At 41.1% G+C, this 13,513-nt stretch overlaps 1 protein-coding gene and 1 pseudogene across 1 annotated transcript in view; one reads left to right on the plus strand and one right to left on the minus strand.

The window, feature by feature from the left end:
* PCDH15 (protocadherin related 15) overlaps positions 1 to 13,513 on the plus strand; it is a 1,244,966-nt gene that overhangs the window by 168,869 nt on the left and 1,062,584 nt on the right. The window lies entirely within an intron of this gene.
* On the minus strand, positions 787 to 1,601 carry LOC123576379 (annotated as a pseudogene).

A 13,513-nucleotide genomic window follows, 5' to 3' on the forward strand; every position in this document is an offset into this window, starting at 1 on the left:
ATTTAGAAATCTTGAATGAAAAGTTTGTATAGCTGCATGGGGTATTTAGTTCTTAGCCAATATCTTAATATTATTTAGCAATCATTTATTAAGTGCCTACAATGTGAAGACACAGTTGTAGATCCCGGGGATATGCAGATAAGGCAAAGTTATTGCCCACTTGAAATTTGTATTTACTCCCTACTTATTGAAGAAAGACAAAGAGTCTCTGTACCTTGTCAAAATGCATTTACTTTCAACAGTTAGTTACTGATTATTTTACTGAAGGTTCCATGGAAAGATGAAATGTTTTACATTGCACTCCCGACAGGAAAACAATGAAAATCCCTTTGAACAACTAAAATATTCCCAGGGGATAGTATAACTGATACTGACACTTCCCTCCTACATGAAAAAAAAAAAAAAAAAAAAAACTAAATAAAATAAAATAAAATAAAAACAATAAAAAACAATTAAAAAAGTGGAAAACAGCACTTATCATGCATTGGAGATTAGGGCAGAGATTCCTGTGAGAGGGGGAACATTAGGTGATAACTACAATTGCCCTGAGTTGTGGTCTGGAGACACTTTCCACGCTGTGCTGTCGAGGAGTGACCCAGGTCACTGAATGCAACTTCTGCATTCAGAGACAGAAGTAGGTGGCTAAGAAGGCTAAGACAACTGGAGTTCACAGGACACAGGACTGGAAAGAAAAGAGCTTCCCAAAGAGAAGGCCCCTGAGGCTTGGAATCCTCTCCAAATCTTCTAATTTTTTTTTTATTGTGCTGTATTATCTTTAATTAAGTACAAAGGCTTCCTATTAAGTCACCTAGAGACCATTTTACCCACTGCTCTGTTTGACCACCAGTCTCTTGTCTCTTTCTTGAGCAATGGTGAGGCAGATACCCTTTGCATGCATAAGAGAAATCCATGGCTTGTTGCCTTTGCCAATAACAAAAATGTTGGAGAACTGGGTGGCAGAGCTGTTGCCATTGGCAGTGAACTATATCCAAAGAACCAGAGTGCCTCTCTCAGGCACCGATCACACCAGTTCTTCCCAGGTTAGCACCTCTAGTCACCATACATAGATTACCAGTGTCAGACCTGATGAAATCAGTAATCTTTCCAGTCTCCAAATCAATCTGAATGGTGTCCTTCACCTTGATGAGGGAATCAGGATAGTAGATAGTGCCAGCATCATGGACCACCAGGTGAGGGGTTCCTTTTGTCCACACAAAGATCTCTCTCACTTTGCACAACTTATACTCGGCCTCCTCGGGTGTCATCCAAAGAACAGAAACAACCCTTGGTGTCATACAGATCAGATGGAAATTCTCCCCAGTCTTTGAATGCTGCTAACATACATAAAACCAGCAGGGTGGGTCATATCAGCTCAGACCTTGCCATCAATCTTAATAAAATGCTGTATCAGATCTTTACTTCATCTCCTGTTAGGGCATACTTAAGTCTGTTCCTTAGGAAAATGATGAGAAGAAGACATTCTCTCAGCTAATGGGGACCTGTAAATGGTTGAGGGACAAGCACACTGGTCAGTTTATCCAGCATCCAATGCTTTGAAGCTGGTACACACTTCAGATGCTCCTTGGGACCACAAGCCATGGCTGCACCAGGCACAGAAAGAAGACTGCCTCCTTCCAGTACCTGAGAAAGAGACTGGAGTCCTTTCCAAGTCCTAAGTTGAATATTGACTGGTGCAAGCATGTGAGGAAGCTGTCTGAGGCTGTGTAAAGAACCTGACAAGAATAGGGGAATTCTTTTCAGGGTCCACATAAGACCAAAGATAGTTTATGTTCTAACTATCCAGAGTGTAAAACTCTGGTTTCCAGAGTGGGAAAAAAAAAAAATTCTACATAGGTTAGGGTACTCAGAAGGATATTCTAATAAGTGGGGATAATTAGTATTCAGAAAGATATTATCTTAGTTGTGGTTAAAAGTAGTCATAGACTGAGCACTACTCTGGACACAGCTAACAAATCAAAAAGCCATTCCAGAAAGAATCACACTAGTTCCAAGTAATGTGCCTACTTTCTAGAATAATGCTGGAGAGCATTTAGAGGAATATGAAGCCATCCATGATTCAGCAAGGTAAAACACATAATGTTCAGCATGAAATGAAATGTTATATTGGTATTGAAAGAAGAAAGACGCTGTGACTCACCATAATAAAGTAAAAAATAATAGAAATTGACATAATAGAAATTGACAGATTATAGATATGATAGAAGTTACGGACAAGGACACTAAACAGTACAATTACATCTGAAGCATATAAGGTGGTAGAGTAAAGCTTTAGCATGATAACTATGACATGGAGAATACTTTGGATGACATGGAAAGAAAATTAAACACTGTGAAAGAAAAGGCCAGAGGAATTGAAGATAGGATAATGGAAACTATCTGAAATGTGATAGAGAGGTAAAAGACTAAAGACACGATAAAGAAAACATCAGTGAACTGTCATAGGATAATATCGAGTGGTCATGTATAATTGTACCTGAAAAAAGAGTGACGGAAAACATATTTTATGAAATAGTGGCTGCACAATTTCCAAATTTGATGCAAATTATGCAACAATGGATTCAAGAAACTCAACAAATGCCAAACATAAGAAACACAGAAAACAAGGCATATCATACTGAAATTCCTCAAAATCAAGGATAAAAATAAAAGCCTAAAAGCAATCTTAGTAAAGCAGTTAAAGATAAAGTGGCAATGGATCTCTCATCTGAGACAATATAAGCAAGAAAACAATGGAAAAGCATATTTAAAATCCTGCAAGAGTGGCGCCTGGGTGGCTCAGTCAACTGGGAGTCTGACTCTTGATGTTGGCTCAGGTCATGAACTCACTGTTCATGGGTTCAAGCCCTGCGTCAGGCTCTATATTAACAGTGCAGAACCCGCTTGGGACTCTCTCTCTCCCTATCTCTCTGCCTCCCCATCACTCTCTCTCTCTTTCAAAGATAAATAAACTTTAAAAATAAAACCCTGAAAGGAAAACAACTGTCAACCTATAGACCATACTCTATCTTTAAAAAATGAAGGTGACTAGAGACTGTCTCATCACTAGCAGATCTATAAATTTAAAAAAAATAATAAAATAAATGTTTAAAAACACCTTCCAAGTAGGAGAAAAAAAAATACAAGGTGTAAGTCTGGATTTGTACAAAGGAATGAACAGCTGCATAAATTGGAAATGTGTGGAAAGTATTTTATATTTTATTAAAAAGCCTCTTTAATTGATAATTGACTCTTTGAATTAAAAATAGTACAGATGTACTGTGGCACTTGTAAAGGTAAAATATGTAGGGATAAAGTATGTAAAAAACATATATAACAAAGTTTGGAATGAGGAATTGTAAGTATACTATTATATCGTACTTGTGCTGTAATACTGTACGTGAAGTGGTCAAGTCTCACACAAAAGGAGACTGGGGTAAGCTAAAATTGTATTGTATAAACCCTATTACCAGGCAGATTGATAAACAAATAGTGGTATGTCCAGACAATGGGATACTACTCAGAAATTAAAAAAAAAAAGAAACTATTGATATACATAATAAAATTAAATGAATATTAAAATAACTTTATTCAGTGAAAAAGGCAACACAGAGAAAACATACCCTGTAATTTCATTCATGCAGTTTTTAAAAAGTGCAAACCATTCCACAGTGACAGAAGGCCGGTCAATGGTTGTCTGGGGATGTAGGCGGGAGTGAGTGTGTAAGTGATTGGAAGAAAAAGGGAAGGAGGGGTCACAAAGGAGCCCACGGAACTTGTGGAGGTAATGAATGTAATCATCATCTTTTTTTAGGTTTTATTTATTCATTTGGAGAGAGAGAGGGGGGTGGGGCATAAAGAGAGGAAGAGAGAATCCTAAGCAGGTGCCATGCTGTCAGCACAGATCCCAACCCGGGGCTCAATCCCATGACCTCTAGGATCATGACCTGAGCCAAAATTAAGAGGGAGTTGGACACTCAACCAAGTGAGCCACCCAGGCGCCCCTGTCATCATTATTTTAATTGTGGTGATGGTTTCCATGTTCATGCATGTGGCAGGATTTCTTAACTGGTACCTTTAAAGCACGTGCCATCTGAAGTATAACAGTGTCTCAAAAAATATGTGAAAAGCAAAAAGTTGTTTTTTACAACCAACCCGCCAAACAACAAAAGCCCAGTTCTTCCTTCCACGGTTTTTCTAGCCTGCCATAGTATCTTTCCATCAAACACAGCCCAGAACAAATTTTCCTTAATTTACTTAGTAATCTGCCTCTTGTTCTCAGCAGAGCCTGTGTGGTTACTTGAATGTTGCTGACCACATTCCTTTAGAATATTCTTTAATGACTAGTGATTGCAATCTCTGGTTTACATGTGAAATTTCATTCTAATATACATAGTATGTGTATGTATATGTGTATATATATGTGTGTGTGTATACATATATATGTGTGTATACATATATATACATGTATACACACACATACATAATACGTGCCTAACAACATGCATATGCTGATTACATATGACATGTATATTATAGAATATAGAATATATATTTTGCGTGGTATATGTGTATATGTGTGGGTGTATTGTATATAAATATAAATACACACAAAGACAGAGCTATACTCTGTTGTGATGGTAACAATTTTGACATGTTTCTTCATGAGTAAACTACTTAGAGTTCTGTGAAGTCATGTTACTAAGTTCATTTTACTGTAGATTCACAGGAGAAGCTTTTTTTGATGTTAATTTTTTTTTTTATTTTTGAGAGAGAGAGACAGAGACAGCATGAGTGGGAGAGGGGCTGAGAGAGAGAGAGAGATGCAAAATCTGAAGCAGGCTCTAGGCTCTGAGCTGTTAGCACAGAGCTTGATGCAGGGCTTGAACCCATGAACTGTGGGATCATGTCCTGAGCTGAAGTTGGACACTCAACTGACTGAGCCACCCAGGTGCCCCCTAAAAGCTGTTTTTTTCCCCATGTTTACTTATTTTGAGAGAGAGAGAGAACGAACGAACAAACATGAGCAGGGGAGGAGCAGAGAGGAGAGAGGGAATCCCAAGCAGGCTCTGTGCTGTCAGCACAAAACCCAATGAGGGGCTCTATCACATGAATTGTGAGCCAAACTCAAGAGTTGGATGCTTGACCAACTGAGCCAACCAGGCGCCCCAGGGAAGGCTGTTTTTAAAGAGGACTACCCCACAGGAGAAAATGTTGGAATTGAAATGTGGTTGTGTTATGGAGAAACATTCATATAGCTCTTCAGAGCCCCAGCAGACCAATGTAGATACATATGTAAATGAAGCAGTGTCATTAACCCCTACTTTGTGAGGAGCATGCTGATAATTATATATATATTTGTTGTTGTTGTTGTTCAAAAATACAGTAACTTCATTACTTGTCCACTGATGGGTCATGACCTGAGATGAATACGCTTAGGTCTATCTGTACATATTTCATATGTATACTGTAGCTAATATTCTCTTGTACTAGGGCCACTAGCACAACGTAACTTTATCAAACATAGATGAAATCTTACTTTAAATATTCCTAATCTGCAAATTAACACTGCGTCTCCTATGTGTTTGCAAAAGTTACAGAAGTTATAACACATTGTCTCAGAGTTGGTTGCTCTTTCTGACTGTTGAGAATAAATTATCATTCATTAGTGCTTTCCTAGTGATCCCTGAGGTTGTTAAAACTTTTCTCACCTCCTGGTTAAGGGGAATTGGAATTAAAGATTTTATTGCCTCTCAGAACTTGACCTCTATAGAAAAATAACATAATTTTAAGCCCCAGAGGAAATCACCTCTTACTTCCTGGAGTTCCCTTGTGAAACCCATCAATGATATTATTAACATGATTTTGTCTTTTAAATGTTTCAAAGCATCTCACAGTCTTTCCGATCTTTGCAGTGTGATGGATTGGAAAGGGACCTGGTCCTCCCTCTTTCTGGATCTTCATATAGACATAATGAGGCCACACACTTTCTAAAATTTGTGCAACATATAGTTGATTAACAGGCATGTGAAATCAGAGGGACCATTGAAAAATCTGTCATTTTTCTACACCAATATTATTCCCCTATGTTCTTATAATTGCATAGTGGAAGAAATGTACAAAAAGTAATTAAAGTCACTAATGCTTTCTAAATGTTTGGGGGGCTTGGAGTGAAAGATACACTGACGTTCTAAAATCTTTGCCGGTCCTGTGCTACTAAACATATATAGCTAGCATTACTGGCACTTTATTTTGCAAACACGCTAATGAAGGATCAGGTCCAAAAGAGTGCAGTGTGCAAAAATAAACTGATCTGCATAGGAAAATTGGAAGGGTATTAAATTGGAGAGAACAATTCTAACAACCCAACTAGATGAGGATCCTGTAGACAAGTGGCTGGTGAGAGCCTGTAATTGGTAGCTGAAGGATTTTTAAATACAGTGTTGCTTAATATTTACTTTCATATTGCTTGTTATGCTGGATGGTAAACAGATCTTTCAATTTAAAGTGCTCAGTCAAATGCCTTATGTGAGTAATTTTAAGGAAAAAAAAAAAAAACAATGAACATTGGTTAATTTTACCATGGGTTGTCACAGACTAAAATGAAGAAATATCGTGGAAAATAACATGTTAGTGAGATCTACAAAGTCAGACCCAAAGCGGCCATTACAATGTAATCCTGGAACAATATGCTGGGATTTTAGTAACAAAATGGGATGAGGGGCTCAACCCAATTGATTTCATTAAGATGGTCAGGAAAACCTATTTTATATGCAGATTACTACATACAAATTTCACTAATTACTTGTACTTCAATGCCCATGTATGGTTTGCCAAAATAGCAAATCTCAAATGAGAAAATGAATATCATCAAAATCCCTTGATCCCTTTCCAAAAGGAGGAAAAAGCATCCTACTGCCCCCACCCCACCCCACCCCAGCACAAACATCTTGGGTCAAAATCAGTCCTTACTCCTTTCTTGCTCAGTGTTGGGATGGTTCGCCAATGTTTTAGTCCTTTTATTGCCCCTGGGACTTTCCTGGGAGATTTCCCTTTGAAATCTAGAGCCAGGGTAAACGCAGCCTGGTATTATGATGCTGGCTAAGGAAAGCATGGATGCCAAAAATACCAAATCTGGAAAAAAAAAATCCTGAAAACACCCGTAAAGCCCTAGAGTCTCAAGACATTATTTGATTACAAACAAGCCAGAACCTTCACTGAAAAGCATCAGTTAGTTTTGCTGGGTATTTTGAGCCACAATTTAGCATGCCATTCAGACAACCAATTTTATATCATATGGTAATTAGTAAGGGGGAGGGGAGATGGTATTTAACAACCTCCCACCTTAAATTTGTGAAATAAAATTACAGTTGTCATCGTGGGGTAAAAAATCCATGTTCAGAAGTGCTTGACCTGGAATCTAAGATCCAAGCTAGAGCCCCTTCAAGTATTCAAGTGTCTGTTTTTCATGGATAAAGATCATGTGTGTTTTTTTTTTCCTGTAACTGTAAAAAAAATTATTTTTTTGTTGTTACCCTTTCTCTGTTGGTTTTAAGCATAGCGTAACATCAGAATCAGGTCTGTTTTAAATTCCAGATGACTGGCCTGAAATGTGTATGGTTCTATTTTGTAAGATGTTTTGTATTGTCATTCTGGAAAGCATCCGACCACAGGTATATAGCATCAGAGATAGATCAACTCTTTGTTGTACATACCCCGGAAAACTGGCTCCATTTGCCTTTTAAATTCTTATGATAACTGAATTTGCTGTAAAGGAGCAAAGGTTTTCAAAAGGCATTCAGTCACGTATTTCTACTGCAGGTACAGGGTTTAATTGTGCACTTACTTTTCAACAGCTCTTTTGCTGTTGCCAATAACGTCTCCCTAATAGTGTGTTGCCAAAAGACATTTCTTTTTTATTATTTAATTTACTTATGGAAAAAAAATGGCCCAGATATTACTTATCTTCCTTGATTATATACATATTGACTCGAACCAGAACTACAAATTACAATGGAACTCCAGAAAATAGCATAGGTCGCAAGTTCAACAATATTAATTTTGCTTACGGGCCTCTGTGGAGGTAGTGTGTTTACTGGCACCTTTGTGAAATAGTGTCTGTCTGAATGAGAGAAATTTCTATATCCATATGCCTAAAGGACCAATGAATAAATTATCTTAAGTATATTATTTCACAGATGTCAGAATCTTTCATGTGTCCCCTTATTAGTTTATTAGAAAAGACTCAATGAGATAGATTAGTCTGGTATTTTTATTCTTACATTAAAGGTAATAGGACTAAAGCACAAATTAAATTTGCTGGGCACAGTTTGCCTAGCTGATCACTGACAGAGTTGATATTAGAACTTAATGACGTTCAGGTGTGTGGTCACATATACAAATACTGAAGGGGAGAGTCATTCATATTCATGTAATTAATTAAATATAAGAATAGAGAACTTTCCAGAGGAAGCAGTATAAAAGAAGAACAAAGATCATAGGATTAAGCTTTGTCATAGGACTAAATAAACAACTAATTTTCAGAAACTAAAAGACTGTTACCACTACTGTGATTATCCCAGCTTTCCTGTATGTTTTGTCTCCAAATAACATTGCCTCACCTCCGGGCCTGACCTAATGCTTGTCAGGACGAGAATCAACAAACTGGTAGAATACTATTTTCTCCGTAGTCTTTTTGTGCTAAAGCAATCTGTTCACTTTTATCATAACATTTTCAAGAGACAACCAGGTAATTTTCCTTATAGGATATTTTTGATTTATCTGATTGTTTCCTCTTAGTGTCTTTTACATCGTTCCTTTGTTTCCTAAACTTCCTATAAACTGGAAACTTGGTCTATAGGGTAGGTTAGACTCAGATGAAACTTTTTTTTGGAGTACCTGTCTGGCTCAGTCAATAGAGCATGTGACTCTTGACCTCAGGGTTGTGAGTTTGAGCCCCACGTTGAGTGTAGAGATTACAAATAATAATTTTAAAAAACTTTAAAAAAATTTTTAGCAAGATGATTTCATAGATCATATTATATACTTATAATTAATCTCATTAAAGAGTGCACACAAATCATGTTGTCTCACTAGCAGAAATTTCAACTTGTATTACTTGTTTAAGAAACTATTATGAGGGTGCCTGGGTAGCTTAGTCGGTTAAGTGTAATGACTTTTGGGCCCAGGTTGTGATCTCAAGTTTCGGTAGATTGACGCACACATAGGGTTCTGCGCTGACAACGTGGAGCCTGGTTGGGATTCTCTCTCTCTCTCTCTCTCTCTCTCTCTCTCTCTCTCTCTGCCCCTTCCCTGCTTGCTTACACGTGCACACCTCTCTCAAAATAAACAACAAAAAAGTATTATGAGATGTGTTGATTCTAAAGTAAATTTTTCCATAGATATTAGCAAGAAGCCCGTGCTGTTCTGTTACCTTTAATTGAACTGTTCCAAAGCCTAACTACTTGATAAGTGGTCACAAAATGGTGGTTTTTCTAATTCTATCATTCCATATATATATATGTGTGTGTGTGTGTGTGTGTGTGTGTGTGTGTGTGTATTAATTGGCATTCTTAAAAGTACATTCTCTCATTAACTAGGGATAAAATGCAGTTCTTCCTAAAAAGGAATAGTAAAAGCTTATTTCTTTTCTGTGGGAAATCAAATAACTATGTCCAGGGTTAGGAGATTAAAGGGAGCGCATTGCAAAGCAGAACACCGCATTCTGGCCTTGCGGAAAATAGAAGGCCACACTTTGCTTATCTAGTTAAATGTATATCCAGGGGGCACTCACTTGGCTTATCAGGTTAATGGATATCTAGGGTTTAGGTCCTGCCTATGCTCATAAATTCCTTAGACCATGTTGTTGCATGGAGTATTTTACCCTGTGTTAACTGACTTTTCTGCAGGACTTTCTATACGTCCTTAAAAATACATTTTTTAAAGGTTTATTTATTTTTGCGAGAGAGAAAGACAACACGAGCAGGGGATGGGCAAAGAGGGGAGACAGAGAATCTGAAGCAGGCTCCAGGCTCCAGCCTGTTAGTACAGAGCCCAACACACGGGTTGGACCCATGAACCGCTAGATCATGACCTGAGCTGAAGTTGGACGCTCAACCGACTGAGACACCCAGATGCCCCTATAAGGTCTTATCGGCATGTAGGCCACTGACCTATTGCACACTGTTTCCCTAAATGTATGCTAAATAAATACGGGAGCTTGAGAGCAGCTCGGAGAGATTTCCCTTAGTCTCCCTCTCACCTCTCTTGACTTGAATGGAGTCTTGAGTAACCCTTTCTGCCGCCCTACGCTTTGCTGGACTAAGTCAGAAGCTGAACCCATGCTTTTGCACAAATTATCTATTTTTCTGTTAAATGGTTACAATAATAGGCATGTCCAGTGGTGGCAAATCCTGTTGTTGTTTTCTACCTCCTCTTTGTCGTCTTCTCCTGCACCCTGCCAGATTTTTATGTTACCACTTCAAACTCATGGTTTTATAGTTTTCCAGTGTTTTGCACTCATTAACAGTTATTTTTTTCCAATCAACTTTTCATTGAATAAAATGTGTCCTTTAAGAGCACATGGGTGTGCAGTATTTTTCCACATTGCTGCTGATTTCTAATGGGTATTCTGGAGGCACTATGTCTCAGATGAACTTTCTGGATCAATTTTTCTGGAAACATGGTCCGCCATTTCCATACGGATATTCACAGCATCTTTCAGGTCATGACAGTTTTCTGGAGTTTTAAGTTCTGTTCCTTTTTGGGGTGGGGAAGGGTCTTTGTCATTTTCTCTGATTCATTCTATGTCTCTCCTCCTCTTCTGGTCTCGGCCCTATTTATTCTTACGCATCTTTTTTTTGTGCATCCAGTTGTGCTACTCTTGGCAGCTTCATAGTAGAGTCATAAATTGTGAGTCGAAATTATCTTTTCCTTCAGTTTTCTCAAAGTCTGTTTGGCTCTTATTTCTGATCTTCCAATTATTTCTATTTTAAATATTTAAATATTCGATTCCTAACAGCAAATTCCTTTTTTTAAATTATAGTAACATGAGTGGGAGAGTTGTGTGCTGCTTATTTTTTCATGTTTTGTGGTTTTTGGGTGTTTTTGTTCAACGTTTATTTATTTTTTAACTTTCTTTTTCTGCTTTTTTCACAAATGTTCAGTTCCCTTCGGTACAAAGCTTCTGGCAAAGGCATCCACCTGCCCCCTCCATCGGGGTGCCGACCCCCGTGCCCATGGCGCTTTGTCCCGCCTGTATGTCTGAAAGACCCGGATGTCCTGCGGCCCTTTCGCTGGGTTCTCCATCCGGTCCTGCGCAGTGGGGGCAGGAGTCAGTGTGCCTCCCCCACCTGCCCCTCCATCCGGGGACCTGCCTCCTCCGCAGCTCTCTATGGCAGGCTGCCAGACGCAGTGGCAGAACCCATCCCGGTGGTCGTCCTGGGATCCTGCACCAGGGAGTGTCCCTCTAGCTCGTCCACCAGAGCCTCCAATCGGCGCCCAGAAGTGTCCCCCACCACCCCCAAGAGGGCTTCCGGAAGTGGGCCCCTGGAAGCGGGCCTCTGGAACTGGGATCCCTAGAAGCATCCTCCTCCGGAAGTGCTGCCACCTCGGAAGCAGCCCTTTTTCCTGCCCCAAATGGGGCTCCTGAAAGTTCTCCCACAACAGAATCGGGGCCTTCCTCCGTCAAGCGGGTTTCTGGAGGTGAGACTCCCGGAAGTGAGCCCCCGGGAAGCCTTCTTCCCCACGAAGTGGGGTACTGGAAGTGGGCTCGCCCCTGCAGCAGGCAGGCAGAAGCAGTATCCTGGGAGCGCCTTTCTGGAAGGGCCCCGCCCAGAGAGGGCCCTGCCTGCAGCCCTCCTCCGCTGTCCTCCTTCAGGGGCTGGGGCTGCGGTGTGGCTCCTCTCTCCCCCGGGCCCAGGAGCTCCAAGATGGCCGCACTGCCACTTTAGGTCCCCGCCCATTTCCGCTTTCTTTCCAAGGTGACTTGCGCACTGGTGTTTGACCAGGCTGCGTTAGTCTGTCTGCCCTTCCTGCACTGCGCAGGGCACAGTCCTCCCTCCTCACTTCCGCCAAAAGGGGTTTCCGGTAGTTCCAGCTGTGGGAGATCCCTCACCGTGAGCCTGTGTTCCTGGCTTGCCCTCCTGCTGTGGGCGGACCCCCACCCTGTCCCTGTCATTGAGGCACCTCCCCCACCCTATCCCCGCCCTGGGGACATCAGCACTGTGACCCCCACCCCCTCCCTCCCGCGTCCCCCTGGGCCATCTGCAGCCTCTCTGGCTCCGCAGCTGCTGGGGTGGAGGCTGCACTGCTCTCCGCGTGTGTTTGACATGATCCCTCCTGGGGAGGTCGAGGAAGAGCTGGGGCTGTGCCCCCCAGACTGGTGTTCCGGTGCCGGCCTTCCAGGCCCCCTTCAGCGGGCTTCCAGGAACTCCCGATCTTTCTCTTCTCAGCTAGCAGGTGTCCTTCGGCCCAAAGCACCCCTGGGCCGGTGTGCGCGCGAGGCACGTACTTGACGCGGAGAGCTCCCTGCGTCATCACGTGTCTGAGAAGTGGATCATCACCCACGTGCTGGTGGAGGTGACGGGGAGCATTACTCAGCGTGTGTTATGGGTGCTGCCACTGTCAGGTGGCCCGGACGCGTGGCCCATACAAGTATGCTGTTGCGAACGACTTACACGGTGACTTCCTCCTTCTAGATGAACAGGAAGTGCTGTCCAATAGCATTAGCTTTTGCATAGCGTCATTAGACCAATTCTCTGCTCTTCGTCTTAAGACGCTGTCTTTGGAAACGTAGACTTCTTGAGCTTTTGCCCTTTAAGATGGAAAATGACCCCGTGATAGTTACGGTATCCCTAGTGCTTTTAATAATGTTTCTTTTTAGGTGGGTTTAAATGCATTTTGACTTGTTGTGAGTTTGTAATTTGAAAGTCAGTGCTCTTCCGTGCATTGTTAGTGCAAACAAATAATTGGCTCAGAAAAATCCTCACTTGGGTAACTCACCGTTTACCATATGGTCGTGCCGCTCTTGTAACTCACCGCTTATCATGCGATCATGCGATCGTGCCCCTCGTGTAACTCACCGCTTACCATACGATAGGGCCCCAGGAATCTGTTGTGATTTCAGCAAACACATTTGAAGTAGTGAAGTCCTCGTCCAAGAAACAATTTCTCATGGGTTTTACAATCTTAACTACAGTTTGCATTGCATGTGGTCGTGGCTGCCTATATCAGACACCAGGTCAACAAACCTGTTCTGTGAAAGGATCAGTAGGAAGTTTTGGAGGCATATGGGCTGTACCTTGGCATTTTCAGAGCAAAATCGGCCATTGGATATTTTTAAAAGAGTAATTGTGGCTGTTTATTTACAAAAACAGGCAGCGGGCTGTTGGCGTGCAGGCCATAGATTGTAGACTGTCAGAGAAAGGCACATGTGCATCTCTTTGGAGGGGACCTGATAAAGGTATCAGCAGAGAGCATGTGTGTTGGGTGAGACTAGGGAGGCGTGAAAGTGTGG

This window comes from Leopardus geoffroyi, chromosome D2 (genome assembly GCF_018350155.1).
Source record: "Leopardus geoffroyi isolate Oge1 chromosome D2, O.geoffroyi_Oge1_pat1.0, whole genome shotgun sequence".
Classification (NCBI taxonomy): Eukaryota; Metazoa; Chordata; class Mammalia; order Carnivora; family Felidae; genus Leopardus; species Leopardus geoffroyi.